The sequence below is a fragment of the Typopeltis vanoorti genome, chromosome 7 (genome assembly GCF_054136105.1).
Source record: "Typopeltis vanoorti isolate ZY-2024b chromosome 7, IOZ_Tvanoo_1.0, whole genome shotgun sequence".
NCBI classification, from domain to species: Eukaryota; Metazoa; Arthropoda; class Arachnida; order Uropygi; family Thelyphonidae; genus Typopeltis; species Typopeltis vanoorti.
The window spans coordinates 135173967-135188031 of record NC_143555.1 but is presented as its reverse complement, the minus strand read 5'-3'; the positions used below and the strand labels follow the sequence as shown (position 1 = coordinate 135188031).

The 14065-nt window shown below is 33.2% G+C and overlaps 1 long non-coding RNA gene across 1 annotated transcript in view; it reads right to left on the bottom strand.

Moving 5' to 3' along the window:
- Positions 1-46: 46 nt before the first annotated feature.
- The window catches only part of LOC150105095 (uncharacterized), a 46369-nt gene continuing 32350 nt past the window's right edge, over positions 47-14065 (bottom strand). The window contains exons 2-3 of the long non-coding RNA XR_016548519.1: positions 3133-3276; positions 47-79 (exon numbers count right to left, since the gene is read on the bottom strand). This is a non-coding gene — a long non-coding RNA (uncharacterized LOC150105095). The remainder of the gene's footprint in view (positions 80-3132; positions 3277-14065) is intronic.

Below are 14065 nucleotides of genomic sequence, written 5' to 3'. Positions count from 1 at the left end.
ATGAAAAAATTGCTTTGCATCTCTAATCTGACAGTCATGGTGTTCGTTATATAGCTCTACATTTGGATTCATCTTGATGCTGTGGAAGAGAAGGACAGATTGCATAATTAAGCAATATTTATCGCCCTGTTTTGAGAAAATTCTATCACACCATTATATTCGGCTGGAAGCCTTTCATAAAGCAAATAATACCACCTACTAAACGTTTAATACAATAAACGTTTAAAATGTTGTAATATTTTCAATATTAATATCAGTTTGGATATAAAGTTGGTGGAGTGGATTTCCAATTGGTACAATATCCGGGAAAAGGAAAGTTACTAAGGGAGTTCCAAGGGCTCTGTGCTGGGACCAATACTTTTCAACCTTTTATCATTGATATTGTCACTGGAATTAAAGAAGATATTCAGCTGTTGAGAATGACGTGAAGCCGGGGCAGGTTATTGAGAGTAGTGATGATGATGTAGTGACTCTTCAGGATAATCTAAGTAAGCTGGAAATGTCTTAAAATGAATGCCGATACCAGTTTAATGTTCGTACATGTAATGTTTTGAATTTTGGGAACTGCAGATGCATTCTGGAGGAAGTTGAGGAAACACAAGATCTTGGGCTTATGGTGGATCGAACTTTGAAATTTAAGGGGCATGTTGCAAAGATGATGAAGACAACTCAGAGGATTACTGCAATAATTAAGACGAACATTAATCAACAAAGATAAAATGATAGTGATTCCACTGTATAGGGCTGTGATCAGGCCACATCTGGACTATTGTGCTCATACCTGATGACCAGGATTTACATGGGACGAAGGTACTTTGGAGAGTAATAAGAGGCAGTTGACAGAAATTTATCGCACTGATTTCAGGTCTGTGGAATTTTAGCCATAAGGATAAACTGAAGTCATATAATCCGCAGAGTTTGGCTGATAGGAAGAGAAGGGGTGATAAGATTGAGATGTTTAAACTCTTGAGAGATATTTATCGGACCGTGCTTGACCGCACGAAAGAAGACTCTATGGAAGGTTTCAAATCTAGTCGGAGACTAAAGGAAATTTTTCTAAGCCTTTTTTCTACCAGTTCCCGAGTTAGTCGATCACTAGAACGGCAAGCGGGTTTTCTCTCTCGTAAACTCAAGAAAATCGACCGTAGAATACACACTATTTCAGACATTAAATATATTGTGTTAGGGTTAGGTACCACAGGTTGTCTCTGCACTGCCGGCCGCATAATTAGTGATACCCTTGTCCAGCTATCTCGATTGACTACAAGTGGAGATTGAAACTGCTCACTCAGTCTCCAATAAAAGTTAGATAGGGCTAAAACGACCTCGCATACTCCTTATACGGGGATAAAACGCGTTAGCAGATTTTTTTATTATTTTTTATAATAATATTATGTATGAAAGATTCAAAGAACTTTTTTTAATTTGTTCTATTTATTTTTGTGTCAACAAAATTAAATTATATCAACAAAAATTAGTTTTTATAGGGAAAATTCTATTTTGTACTAATTTTTTAAAACAAAGTATAGAATTTCTAGGTACCTTTAACATTTAACATAACAGTTGTTAGTGTTTTTTTCTTTTTTCTTTCTTTCATAATGTCACCTGATGAAGGCTGTTACAAGCCGAAACTAGTCGTGTTTTTATATTAAAACCTTTTTACTTAAATCTCGGTTCTAGTCATTCAATTCTTGATAAATACACACACACACACACACACACACACATGTATATGTTACGGTTAAAGTGATAAATTGGTTGTTATTAATATACCGGTTAAAGTGAATAATTTACGAGAATTAATCATTTTAACTGGTTAAATTGAATAATTTCTAGAGGAGTCTGGGAAATGTAATAAAAACATGTTTATAGGTAGGATACAGGTTTTCATTCTCAATAGAAATGATAACAGCTTAGGTTAGTTTATAATGAAAAAAGTAAGGAAAGTACTTCTTTTGCACTCAATGAAATCAGAATTCATTATAAACTAACCTAACCTAAACTAACCTGTATGTCGCACGTCGAACCAGAGTGTAGTCGTAGTTTGTCCTGGCGGATTAATGTGGATGAAAGATAAACGTAGTTGTGGGTTTCGTCGAGCTTAATGATTGCGGGCAGATAAATGGGGATAACAAATAAACCTTTTGCGGGCAGATGAATGGAAATTATAGATAAATGTCGTTGCTGTACCACTTTCCTCATCAATGGAGAAAAATACTGATCATTTCCTCTCTAATTTATCTATTATCCCCATTCATCTACCCACAACAACTTTTAATTGTTATTCCCATTTATCTACCCTCAACAACGTTTATCTTTCATCCACATTAATCTGCTCATGATAAACTACGACTACACTCGGTTCAATATGCCACATCCAGGTTAGTTTAGGTTAGTTTATAATGATTTATGATTTCTAATTTCATTGAGTGCAAAAGAAGTGCTTTCCTTACTTTTTTTCATTATAAACTAAAATAAGCTGTTATCATTTCTATTGCGAATGAAAACCTATATATAAAACCTATAAACATGTTTTTATTACATTTACCAGACTCCTCTAGAAATTAATCATTTTAACCGGTTAAAATGTTTCATGTTACAGTTAAAGTGATAAATCTGGTTATTATTAATAATTACCGGTTAAAGTGAATAATTTACGAGAATGAATCACCGGTAATTATTAATAATAACCGGATTTATCACTTTAACCGTAACACACACACACACACACACACACACACACACACACACACACACACACACACACACATATAGGTAACCCTAGTATAACGCGGATGTTAGGTTCCAAAGAAATGCTGCGTTATGCGAGACTCAGATCACATAGAAAAAGTAGGGTTATGTTCCTAAATTGTTTTTTTTTTAATTATATAAACAACAATGACATACCCAACAAAATTATATTTTTATTTAATTCAGGTAATTCATGTAATTTAAGAAAACATGTATACTATGTTTATGTGTTATATAATATGTTTATACATAAACATAAACTATGAAACAAATGCATAGTATAAATTGTACGTGAACTTCATTACACATAATGCATAAATGTTTTAGGCAAAATAAAATAAAGTGCATATTTTAATCATGATCACTGTCTTCTAAACTAACCTTTCTTAGATGTTCTTTATTTACGAATGGCTGGATGTCATCATCACTTGAAATCTCTTGGACATCATTTGTATAATTCTCATTGCATACTTCGGCTGGTTTAGTTATCAAGAAGTCCGTAATAAAGCCTTGCTTTCCCCTATGCTGCAATTGTTTTTATTAAGTTCATATTAAAAATTTGTTTTTATTAAAAATCAAATTTAACGAAGATAAAATTTGATTTTTAAGTCGCGCGGTGAAAAATAAATGAAAAGATAAAGGGTTACTACAACTTGTAGACCGCGTTATATCGAAACCGCGTTGAACAAGGGTTACTACAATTTGTAGACTGCATTATATCGAAACCGCGTTTAATAAGCAGCGCGTTATACCAGGGTTACCTGTAATACAGTTACACACACACGTACAGTACTTTCAAATATTTAAATTAAATACTTTCACTATTTAGTGAAAAAACCTGTATTTAATATATAAATAATAATAATATAATAGTTTTTATTTTACTATTATTGAGAACTTAAAAAGATAGATGAAGATATTTAATATTTTATAATAAATTCTTTTTAATTATCTTTTAAGCAAAACAGTGAATTCTTTTTATTACATTTTCATGAAATTGTCTTTTTAAAAAAATATGTTATTGCTTAAGATAAAAGCAAAATATCAAGGAAAATGAGGAAGCGAGTGATCAAACTAATAAAATTGTATGCTTATCACTCGTGCGCAATGTATTTAAACATTTTCATTTCCTGTTAGAGCCTAACACCGTAGTTCCATAGTGCGCATGCCTAATAAGAAACGCAGACGAACTGCAATTACTGAAGTTCCTATTATGTTATTGTTCTTGTAAACATGCTTTATTTCACCTGGTAAATTAATAACTAAGGAAACGCACTCCACGATCCAATTTTGTAAATAAAATGCAATGAAAGCAACAGATTTTTATTTCATTTCGCATACGAAATGAAAAATATTTTGTACCCTTCAACACTTCTGCGCATGTCAACAGAAAGATAATCCATTCCGATAATAGGATAATCAATCAGTATTGTGGGATGAGTTGTTTATTATTAAACGTCGGAAAATTAACTTCTCTTTTATGATCTTTGTAGTTTTTAAAGTGGTAACTATTTTGCTTGTATAACAGTTGGAAAATTTTACCTATAAAGCACGTGATTTCGCTTGTTGTTGACCAATTCGTTTATCGTCTTATATCTTTCTCCCTTTCAACATGAATGACCTTCTTGGCAGTCTTCCAACGAGAGTTCTCCCTTGTGTGGTAGGATAATCTCGTACACAGTAGTACGAGATTATCCGACATAGGAATACATAGAAACTTTTACGTAACTCAAACTGATAAATGAGTTACGTAAAGGTTTCTATGTATTTTCCCAAAATATTAAAACGATTGCGTGTTAGAATTTAATAATTTATTAAATAATACCAGCATTTATTTAATTATTTTTTAAAAAAATGTAACAAAAAATAAATAATATAATATTAGATTACCTTTTGCAGACAAAAATGCGAATAGATGATAGCAAAAAAAAAAAAAAAAAAGTCAGGATAAAGTTGACAAAGTTGTACGTTTCTCATGGCAGATTGGTTAATAAATATTTGGAGTAAACACCACACGACGAGATAGGTCACAAATCAGATTGTTTTATTTATATTATATTTTTTATAAGAAGATGAACGAGTGGTTGTTTAAAATCATCAGGGCTCTGATTAGAAAGTTATATCAGTAGTGGTCAAGGTTATCAACGGTCAACAGTGTAGTTGTTTCAAAAAGTAGTTTTCATAAAAACAGCTAAACTGTTGAATTCAATCTAACATTCAAACAGTATTCGGTTTCACTGTAGAACTTTTTGACACCATTTGAAATGATATCTTGGGGAAAAATATATAAAAATAAAAAAGTATACTACAAAACACTAATTTTCTAAAGGAAAACACAATAAAAACACAGACAAAAATCACCAACTTTACAGGAGCACTAAATTCGCCGATCAACCACTATGTATCCTCGAATATTCAAATAAATCCATATAAATGTTGAATAGAGTTGGGGAGAGAACAGTTCCCTGTGGCATTCCACAGGTTACTTGTACCTCTGTACTGCGGCTTGAACGGCAGTAGAGAGCTACCAGTAACCTGTTTTTATCTAAGGCATTTATCTACGGTATTCATTACGTCCGTAAAATCATCCAAGAGAGATGTTGTTCCATATTTTTTTCCTGAAAACCGTACTGTGTTTTTTTTGGGGGATAACATGAAAGTACTCTGTATACGATGCGAAATTCCTTATTACGATCCGCTCCATAATTTGCATGATGACTGGTAGTAGTGTTACTATGGGTCTGTAATTATTGATTCAATTTCATTATCCATGTTTATATATGGGTGTGATTATGGCCGTTTTTAACATACTTGGTATTTGTCCGATTTTAGATATTCTATTTATTAATTTTTTAAGATCGGGCCTAGGCTAGTTGCGTGTTGCTTGATATCCTTATGTCTTATACCGTCGATTCCTGTGCATTTGTTTGGTTTGGTTTGCTGTAGTACATAGAGAAGTCCGGCGAGTTTTATGTCTGTTTTTCTTGTGGTCTAAGTGGAGGATCGTGTTGCATGATTGTAGGATCTTTCTGTGTAGTTCCTGGATGAATTCTACAAAGTATTGGTTAAAGTCATTTGCTAGTTGTTGGATAGATTTTGCGTCTTTCATGAAGCTGTGTTTTATGGATTCAGAGGCGGTGGTATTGGGAGCACAATCTAGCATCTCGTTGATCAGATGCCAGGTTTGTTTCATGTTATTTTGCACAGAGGTTAATTTGTTTCTATAGCAGTTACTTTTTGTATTTCTTACTTGCGTTGTAAGGAGATTTCTTGTTATCTTATATTCAGTTTTAAAGCTTCGTTATTTGGATATCGCTTTGTTTCCATAGGATGTCCTTTCTGTGTATATCTAATATTAAGTTTTGCGTTATCCAAGGATTTGATGACCTTCTTTGCAGCTTTTCTCCTTATATATTTCCTCTAATGTGAGTTTAATGTTGTTGTAGAAGATAATTATTGAATCTGGTGACGCCGTGTGTTTCCAGTCGATTTTTTCTTATTTCGTTGTGGACCATTTCTTTGTCTATTATCCTTTTGTGTTGTTTTTCACATGCGGAGCATTGCATGGATATTGTCTTAGTGTGCAGGTTAAGATATGTGAAGTAATGGTCTGTATGATATAAGCAAGATGGAGTGAGAGCATTTCCGGCTATTTCTGCTCTAGTACATGATGTTATGGTTGGTTAGGTTATACATAGAGAAAGAGTATCTAGGTATTGTACAGGGTTGTTATGGTCTTCGTTTGCAACATGTATGTTTATATTATCGATGAGCATTAGGTATTCTGTTGGGCATAATTCTTGGCGTAAAAGCCAAAAACTCAGTTCGTGCAAGAATTTTATTATCACCTTTATGTTTGGTGGCTTGTATCATTCAGCGTGCCCAAACTTATAAATAGTTTCATTTGATATTAGCTTATGTTCGGTAAATATTAATATTCCAACCCCTGTTTGTGTTCGGCCGCAGGATCTATGTTGTTAAAAGCCTGGAATTCGGAAGGTAGTTGTTTCCTCTTCAGTAACGGATACTAAGGAAATTAATGAGTTTTAATTAACAAAACAACAATATTTTATGCACCATTTCAAATTTCACGTAAATGTGGTTTATTAATAGTTTGACTAGTTTTACCTATTTGTACTTGAGAAGAAAATCGTACTGCAGTTTGAAGTCTGTTTTTAAACCTCTGCTTAGTTCAAAATACGGCATTCCTCTAGTTTCGCTTATTTTTATATACACAACAACTAACTTGAAAGAACCATAATGTATACCTAAAATATAGTGATATGATGTGTATTGGATAGCAAGTGCTCTATGTCTAACAGGTTTCCATTAGGCTTAACAATTTAACTTACTTTTCATTGTAATATTTCCTGCGTGCAATATATTTTGAATATATTTCTCCATGAGAACAGTTTTGTTACTCGAATTAATAGTGCTTTAATCATATCCGGAATATATAAACTCCGGATGGTTTTTGACACAGCTATTACAGTATCTATGTTCATTCAGCAGTTTGCTATTTACGGACTTAAGTGACATTTATTCTATGGTTTTATATATCATTTATATACACTCGTATACTGAAACAAAATTTGCCTTTTATTATTATTATTATTATTATTATCATAGGATAAAACCACAGCCAAACGGTACCCGTTTATATATATATATATATATATAAACCCTGAAAAAAAACAAAGATAATGATATTCAAAACCCTAGATCATATCCATAGACTATAAACATCTCAGTACCCAGCATCCATCCTACTATGCACAAAGCGCTGATCCTAAAACCACAACCACCACACAGGTGAAAACAACATGTTATCTGGGACTTCACTTCGATGCTGATTAAAGTTGGAATACTCATACAAATTATCTACATAACAAACTCAGGATAATATCAAGCAAACTAAATCGATTAAAGGACATTGCCCAACACACACAAATATGCAATTGCATCATATGTAATCTGCTCAGACTACAAACTTAACAGTACAAATGTTGCAAAATAAAATGCTGAAACTGATAACAAGCCACACTTACATGGGTATAAAGGACAGAGTACAAAATGGTTACGGTGAAACACTTATGCCACTACACAGCCATGATAAAACATTACTTAAGTCCAACCTATAAAGTAACGAGAACAACATATCAGATAACAAGACCACAGTCAACAAACTACATAACATATAACAACAATAATGAAAGCCACCTGAAACTTCTACCTACCTGACATGATCAACAAACTGATATTCAATGAGAGAACCCTATGAATCTATAGAGAGCTAAAACAGGCGCTATATAAATATTATAGAGAGACGTAAAGTTTGAGGGATATTACACATACATACACACAAACCTATAACGAATTCCTGTCAAACCATCATTACAAGAACACAAACACGGCATATCCAAATCCAACCACCCCCCCCCACTTCAAAAAAGTTAAACTGTGCTCAAGCAGTGGTAGAATTGTTGTGTCTGCTGCAGCCTATCTAAAGTGAAATGGTGAACGGTTTTTATGTGCAGAAACGAATTTTCGTACAAAACAATTTGTTGCTAGTTAACCACTCATATGGTACACATCTCAATAGGCTACTGACAGTAGCGCAGTACGGACTATTATTTCGTCTCTGTGTCGTGTTGAATAACACTTTCTTGTGGGTATAAAATAGAAATGTAATCAAAAATTAAAAAAAAAATGTTATCCGGTGTACAAAATCGTAAGCATCATGCTGCGAAAGAAGCATATTAAGAAACAAACTAGAGCTCTTAATAAATTTTTTAAAATATTAAAATATTCTGATACGAATTCGATACATCAGAAATCAGAGTTAAAGAACTGTGCACATCATCCAGTTTTCATGAAAGTACTATTGCAACTATTGAACAAGATAATAAGACGCATGATTTAAGTGAAAAACAGTTAGGAGAAGATTTAGTTGCAGTTGACCACGAAACTAACACATCGTCAGTCTCTGTAAATTTTGAAGATCCAGGTGAATGGGAAAATATTAATGAAAAATTACGAGTTAATTTAATTTAAATGGGGCCTGTTCAAAAGAAAAATATAATATATCCCAGAGATACACATGGTCGTAAATTTGGCAACACGTATTATAAAAAAAAAAAGTGGAAAACGGGGAGCTCGTGCCAAGAACATGGCTCATTTATTTCGAAACTTTAAATTCTGTTTTTTGCTTTTGTTGCAAACTTTTCGCACCTACTGAATCAAGTAGTCTTGTAAAAGGTTATAACGATTGAAGAAATGTTAGTATAACTTTGCATAGACATAAGACTAGTTTAACTCACGTGAAAAATTTCTTAAAATAGAAGGAATTTGATAGATAAAAATTTAAAAATTAAAACTATTGTTGATTGCCAGACTCAAAGCATGTATGAAATGGAAAAGAAACATTGGACGAGTGTTTTAGAACGCTTGTTTGAAATTATAAAATAACTTGGTAGCCAAAATTTAACTTTTCGCGGATCATCTGGTAAATTATATGAATGGAATAACGGCAATTTTTTAAAAATTAGTCGAACTATTTGCGAAGTTTGATCCCGTTATGGAAACTCATGTTGATAGGGCCCAACAACGAAACAATATTGTACACTATTTGAGTAAAGACAGTCAAAATGAAATATTGGAAACTTTAAGTAACGCAGTCAGGGATACAATTTTATTATCAATTCGAAAATCTAAATATTATTCCATAATTTTAGACTGCACACCTGATGCAAGTAAAACAGAACAAATGACCATTATTATTCGCTTTGTTTCCTGTGACAATGGAATTGTCAAGATCAGGAAAAACGTTTTAGGTTTTGCAGATATATGAGATTCCACAGGACGTGGTTTATGTGGAAGAATAATGGAATAACTGGAAAAATGGAACATTCCCATTGAAGACATACGATTTCAAGGGTAAGACAATGGGACAAATATGAAAGGGAAAAAAATATGGGCTCCAAAATTTGGTTTTGAACAAAAATCCTCGAGATTTTTACGTGTAATGTGCTGCTCAAACTCTAAATTTAATCGTTAACGATGCAGCCAAAGTGAATGCAGATATTCAGATACAATGTTTCTTTGCAATTATTCAAGAAATATACAATTTCTTTTCATTCTCTTACAAACGTTTGGCAATCCTTTTTTAAAGTTCGTAAAAAAATTAACATTGAAACATCCATCAGAAACGCGATGGGAAAGTAAAATTAATACAATTCGCCCTCTACGATATCAGTTAGGAGAAATTTACGATGCATTATTTGAAATATTAAATAATGAAAATTTTAATATAGAAACTCATCATGAAGCACAAATATTATGTGCTAAAATAAAGGACTACAAATTTATTTACTGTCTTATAACTTGGCATGATTAACTTAACAGAATAAACCCAGTGAGTAAAATGCTTCAACACAAATATATGAACATTACACTTGCTTTAGAATCTATTGAAAACTTAAAAAATATTCTTACAAGAGTATCTATCTGATACAATTTTTAAGAAGTTCTAAAAACGGCAAAAGAACTGAGTGAACAGGTGAACGGAGAACAAGAATTTAAACCTGGTACTGAAGTCCGACGACGAAAGAAGACACGACAATTTGACTACGAGCTTCATGACGAAACGTCAAAATTGCCTAAAGATACATTCAGAGTGAATGTGTTTTATACACATCTAGACGTTGCAGTGTGTTCGTTAATAGAACGTTTTGAACAACTAAAAACATATTACGATAATTTCAATTTATTGTATAGATTACTACCAATTAATAACGAAGATTTACGAAAAAATTGTGACGATTTCGAGATTCTCTTGAAGGACGGCGACAATAAAGACGTAAATGCAATGGTACTATATGACGAGTTATGTGCTTTCCGTGATATCTTTCCATGGGATAATTTAAATATTCAAAACCCTTTCGATATTCTTAATTTTATTGTGTCCAATAATTTATCTTCCCCTAACTTTTTAATTGCTTTAAGAATACTATTAACCTTACCTGTTAGTGTAGCGAGCGTGAACGTTCCTTTTCCAAGTTGAAATTGATTAAAAGCTACTTAAGAAGAAGTGTGTCACAAAAAGAGGCTGTTAGGTTGGCGATAATAGCTATTGAAAATGATATAAGTGCGGAATTAGACGTTAAGACCATTATTTCTAATTTTGTGAATATAAAATCAAAAACTCTAAAATTTTAATTTAAAAAATTTCAAGTATATTTATGTAATTTAATTTATTTTCTGTTATTGTGTAAAGATGTTATATTTGGAATACTTATATTAAATGTTCTAATTATTTCTGAATTCTTTTCTTATTTTCTCATCTATCTTGAGTTTCTTTTATTTTCCTAAAAGATAGTTCCACTTATAAAAATTATTAAAAAATGTTTACCAGTTACTAAGAATTTAGTAACTTGTAAAATGCAAGAATTTTTTAAACTTTGGTTTAAATAAATTTTAACTTTAATTAAAATTCATTTTAATTTTGTTAGCGATTCTGGTCGGTGAGAAGGCTATAATCCCTGTATCATTATATTCAACGATTAAAGTGAAGTGGCTTTATCAAAATTTGCTTTAACGATTGAGAATTTTTTGAATATTCGGGTTTTTAACGATTATCCTGCCTAGTCAACACCCCCGGTTCGTTACATTTAGCGAACCAACGTGTCAACTGCTCTGTCAAAATTTCAAATAATTGAAATTTTTATTATCGTAAAAGAACCACACACGCCCGGATCGTTACAGGGGCGCTCATGCGGGTGGCAAAGACCCTAGCGCCGGTTCTGTATATATATATATATATATATATATATATATATATATATATATATATATATATATATATATATATATATATATATATATATATCTTCATATATAATTTTCCAAACTCATACATATAAATAGTTTAATCTTCACCTTGGAAGAGTATCCATTATTAGAGAAAGTTCTTTCTAGACATTTTATTTCATTTTTTTTAGTTCTTCATCGGACTATAATGATCGTTGCATGGTGAGCCAATGTGGAAAGGATGCCTAACTTTTGTGCAGGATAGTGATGTGAGGATGCATATATCTGTGTGTTTTGATTTCCTAAGTATTTTGATTTTTAAAGAATCAGACATCTTAGTAAGTTTCATGTCAAGAAATGAAAAGGAACGATTTTCTTCAATCTCGACGGTAAATTTTATATCTTGGTGGAAGTTGTTTAAATGATTTTAAAAGATGTAAACATTCTCTACACCCTGCTCCCAAATAAGGAATATATCGTCCACATAGCGGAGCCATGTTCTAGGTTGTAATGTTGCTTTAGAGATGGCTTTTTTCTCGAAGTCCTCGAAGAAAATGTTGGAGAGTATTGGAGACTGGGGGCTGCCCATACCTAGTCCTTTATTCTGTTTATAAATTTTCTATTCAAACTTGAAATACCCCGAATTAATACAACGTGAGAGAAGAGCAAAAAACTTTTTAGAGATCTTGTTTTTAAAAACGTTGACAACATCTTGCGTTGGAACATTTATAGAAAGAGCTACAATATCAAAGCTCGCCATAATATCAGAACTCTTGAGCTTTATATCTTTAATTTTAGAAACAAAGTCCGTTGAAGTTTTAATGGAGGAGGAAGATTTTCCTACTAGACCTTTTAAGGAGGATGCTAGATATTTTCGTAATATATATCTGGTTGTAACAATGCTATAAACTATTGGCCTTAGCGGACAATTTTCTTTGTGCACCTATGGAAGGGCGTGTGCGGAATGACCACATCCTTATCTCTATTTGTCAGTGTTCTTAGGATGAATTTGGTTTTCAGTTAGGGTATGTAGACGATAGGCGGAGGGTAACAGAAAACTCTGGGGAGGGAGTCACACTGATATCAGAAATATCATCAAGAAACATGCAGAAGGCCCTGGAATATCTCTTGCATTACAGAAATCGAGAGAGATCAGGTGAATGTTAGAAAGGGAAGCGTTAAAGCATCTGCTGGCATCGTATAGCATACCGATCTCAACTTTGAAATGTCTAATAGAGGATTACTTGCAGGTTCTCCATGACATGCATGTAATGGCAGTTTGGTAGCAAGAAGGCAGGGAGTGGCTGTCCATTTTATCATTAACAAAAGGAAGGCCTACCTATCTACATCAATTGCGTTATACGAAAGGCATAATCGAATTATAGTCCTATAGCTTAAAGGGGCGAAGCAAGAATGCTTTTCATCTTCCCCGTTATCTGTAGAGGAGAGTAGGGATAGGGATAAGATGTTATTGAGCTATGAAAGCTTTGATCATGTCGGGAGGGTAATAGCAATAGCCGAGGCTCAGTTAAGACTTCATTAGCTACAGCATTGCCATCCGTTACCCTCCAAGGGTATTAATCACCGCATCTCACGGTCGATCACGTGTACTTATAAAATTTTATAAGATTCATAATATTTAAGAACAAGCATTTATTTTTTTAAATACAATAATTTACTTTATATTTTATCTATTATTCAATAGAATAAATCATTATATCTTTTAAAATTAAGAGCTATTTTTCGTTTAACAATATTCAAAAAGTATTGATCGATTGTCATTGCAAATACTACTACTATTCGGTTCTGCAATTAAATCACATGTCCAGACAAATATCCATTTCCAAATAGTATATATATTACTTGGAAATAAGTTATCGGACACAATAGTGTGAGGAACACAGAGGTCATCGCGCCCTTGTAGGATCTCCTTTCGCCATAGTAAATGCAGAAGTCTTAAGGTGTATACTTTCCACAGTCGCACGATTGCGACCAATGGAAATTTTGGACCATTTTTCCTGTTGGCATGTAATGAGGTCCTAAGCTGTTGTGGGTCGGACGTCCCTTCATCTCACTCGACGCTACAGGTCATCACACATATTCAATAGCGTTGAAATCAGGGCATTGTCCAGAATGGTTCAGATACTTCTCGCAGTTCAATGTTCGTGGAACTACAAACAGAGGTCTGAGGTCAAACCAAAAAAAAAAAAAAAAACTCCGAATATCATAGTTGGGGTTACGCACTGTGGTAAGAGACGTTCATCGGGCACTCACTGCACGCGCATGCACACACACACACACACACACACACACACACACACACACACACACACACACACACACACACACACACACACTACCATTTGTTCAATAAAAGGTGTAGCGTGATTCGTCGCTCCTTAGCACAGCTTTCCAAGCTTCCATCCAAATGTACGTACACTATCTTTACACCACTGAAGAAGACCCTGCATGTTAGATTGGGTATTGTGTGGCTTGTATATTGCGG